We start from the raw sequence: 3,512 nt of genomic DNA, 5'->3' as shown, positions 1-3,512 counted from the left end.
AGCGTCGTCAGTGCCAGAGGTCCCGGGCATGCCCCTGTCACTACCCATCCCCCAGGAGCCACGGACCTGACATCGATGTGGCATGTCTATTTCAGAAGTGCCCCGGTGGCATTTGGGCCAGTACCGCAGGTGCCACCAGGCAGTGGGGCTGTCCTGTGCATCGTCGGTGCTCAACGACATTGCTGACCTCCACCTCCTGCCAGCAGCACCCCCACCCTCTGGTCATGACCACCGAAGTGGCTGCTGACATTGCCAGGGAGCCCTGAGGGCACGGCCACAGACGGTCTGGCTGGCTCGCGCTTCAGTACCAGTGGCCTTGTGCAGCGTGCCTGCAGTGCTGCCCCTTTCTCACTGCGAAGTAAGACTGTCACGGAGACCCAGCACTGGACACGTGCCTGCTCCGCTGCTGAGGAACAGTCCGTTGTGCCCAGTCGGAGTCGTTAGGGACAGTCTGGGCACCCACGCTGGCGCGCGCCCTGTTTTCATGGATGTGCTTGGGGCTGGGACTGCCAGGCTGGGGACAGGCACGTGTTTGTGCCAGCAGACCCCACAGTGTCCCCATTTCAGCCCCTCCTGCTCGTGTGACAGTGCCCATCACATAGCTGCAGGGGCCAAGCTAGGTGTGCAGCAAGATTCAGGACATCTTCTGGGTGCTCAGGCACCAGAAGGAACGTGGACGCCCTGTGAGCGGCCCTGGCACAGAAACTGCTCCAGACCTGCCGGATCAGGAACGGCGTGTCCACTGGGAAATTGCCCTCGACTTGCGCTCTCACAGCCCTCAGCCGTGCCAGTCCCTTTCCCTTCTGCTCGCCTCGTGCTGGACGCTGGCAAAGGGGTCGGGTGCCCGCTGCAGCTGACACAGGCCTCAGGTCACCTCTCGTCCTGTTCTCCCCCAAAGCTGAGGCGCATGGGAGGCCAAGCCCACGCTAGTGCTGGTCTGGGTCCCTGAGGGGCCTCCCCCGCATTCGCTCCTGCCAGGCCGCCTTGCCCTCTGGAGCTGCCACAGAGCAGAACCGTAACTCTCCGCTGGGCTTGCGTGTGCGGCAGGTGCGGCTGCAGGATCTCGGCCCTGGCTCCCAGCTCCTCTCTCAGCCCGCAAGCCCAGAGGACGCCCCACCTTTCACTTCAGCTGCACGATTGCCACTTCAAAGGCAAAGTGCAGGGCGTGACTGGCGCTGCCGGGATGCCTTTGTGGGGTCGTTCGTTCTCAGGCTTGCTTGCTAGTTGCCTGGGTATTGCACATTTTCTGCCGTGGGCATTTTCACTTTTTAAACGTGAAGCTGTTTTCTCCTGAGTCTCCCTGCCTACGTGCGGGCAAGCGTAGGCTAGCTGGTGTGGTCCCCCTCCCCCCCCCCCGCCCGCCACATCTCTGAAGACTGAGGGTCCTGGGTTCCTAAGGCTGCGGCCTGGCCCTGTTACAGCCAGGAGGCGTAGCTGGGTTCCAGTAATTGAAGAACACACTTGCCAAGTTTATACCCACTTGTGACCCAAATACCAGCTTGCGAGGTAAATTGAGGTTCGGCGGCGTGCTCCCGAGGGGCGAGTGTCCAATCCCACGTTCCGAATCCCAGGAGCACAGGAGTCTGGGCACCGTGTGCCATTCCATTCGGATGAGTGAAGCACAGACAGATCCTCAAGCTGGGGATTAAATTCTCCAACTCTGGGGAAAATATGCCTGGGAAAAATGTCTCAGGGCTTCATCAAACAGTTGGAAAACAATCTGAAAACATTTTTCCAAACCCTCAATGGTTCTAGCCCGGATGCTAATTGATACTTGACTATGTCTGTGGAGCTTTCTCTGCGCTCGTGCGACTGCAAGCGGCCAAGAAGACAGCTGTCCCAAGGACTGTCCCGAGGACTGCCGCTGGAGCAAGCTGAGTCTGGGAGTCACCAATCCGGGCTGGCCACACTCTCTCCACCACACAGACAGGCTCCCTCCCGGCCCCCAGAAATACCTGCCCCAAGTCCACCATCAGTCCCGGCCAGCATCGGGGCAGCATCGGGGCTCGAGCTGACTTCAGGTGGAGCATGCGTTTACACGCCGCACACTCACCGCGCACTGACTGCCCGCTCTGCTCATAGTGGTAGATGCAAAGGAGCTCGACCGCGAGCGCAGTGGGACTTGCCAGCGCTAGCCTGAGAGTTGGCGGGCAGTAGGGGAGAACAAGGCCCAGGTGACTGGGACAGGGAGAGCCAGAGCAGAGCCTGCAGGAGGTCACTCTGCTCTCCTTCCCCAGGTTGCCTCGTCTGTTTCAGGTCCTTCATCCCCACATCAGTTTTTTATTTTTATTTTTTTAATTAATTAATTATTTTTTAGAGGTTTTTGCTATAGGGTGCGTGCACTCGCAAGACAGACAGAGACATAGAGACAGAAAGCGAGAAATCACCCCCCAGGGGGGATGGCCACGCCGCAATCCCTTCTCCTCCGTTCGGGTGCCCCCCCCTGGAGTTTTTTTTTTTTTTTTTTTTTTTTTTGAGAGATTTTTGCTATAGGGCGCGTGTGCTCGCCAGACAGAGGGAAACATAGAGACAGAAAGCGAGAAATCACTTCCCAGGGGGAACGATCATGCCACAAACCCTTCTCCATTCTCCTCTTGGGATCTTGGGCACACACGCACACGCGCCCTGCATGAGTTTAAGCCACTGGATCCATTACTCAAACTGCCATCGGCTACCTGGGAGTCCAGCAGCATAGCCATTATGCTAACTGCTGGTTCCTCTCCACATCAGTTTTTAGTACCTATAAAAAAACTCATACTGGAGGGCCAGCCTCATAACCCTGTGGTTAAAGGAAGTGGATCCCACTTAGCTGACCACAGTTCAAATCCCAGCCATAAAGGCTTAAAAAACACATCAGGCACAGGGAGACCAGCAGATGGCATAATGGTTACATCAGTAGACCCCTACGTAGTCAATTGTGGTTCGAATCCTGACCCGGTTGCTTCAAACTCACACCAGGCACATGTGTGTGCATACCCAAGATCCCAAGGAGATTGGAGGAGAAGGGGTTGTGGCATGGCCATCCTCCCGGGGCATGATTTCTCATTTTTTGTCTCTCTGCCTCTCTATCTAGGAAGTACATGCGCTCTATAGCAAAAAAAAATCTTTCTCAGAAAACAGAACACATCAGGCACATGTGTGCGTGTCCCTAACCCTGACAGAATGGAGAAATGGGGGCAAAGGGATTGCAGTGGGGGATCCCGTCGGGGGCACCTCCTCCCTCTCCCTCGCTCGCTCTGTCTCTCGGCTGAGTAGAGAACTAAGTTAAAGAAGCGAGAGCTTTTGGCTGAGACCGTGTCAGCTCTGTTCTTCAGCTTGGCGGGAATGGCAGTTTGGTTGTACTCGAGTCTTGTCATCTATAAACACTGTCTCCTCCCCATTTGGGCCTGGTTTTTACTTCTTTCACCAAACATAGATTATGCAAACGTTTTGCTAGATTCACACCTAAGTACTTCATTTTTGGAGAGCTGTTGTAATTGAGTTCATTTGAAAAAATTCAGCTACTGGGTTCA

The sequence above is a fragment of the Tupaia chinensis genome, unplaced genomic scaffold, assembly GCF_000334495.1.
Source record: "Tupaia chinensis unplaced genomic scaffold, TupChi_1.0 Scaffold000355_1, whole genome shotgun sequence".
Lineage (NCBI taxonomy): Eukaryota > Metazoa > Chordata > Mammalia > Scandentia > Tupaiidae > Tupaia > Tupaia belangeri.
This window is presented reverse-complemented; position numbering follows the sequence as displayed.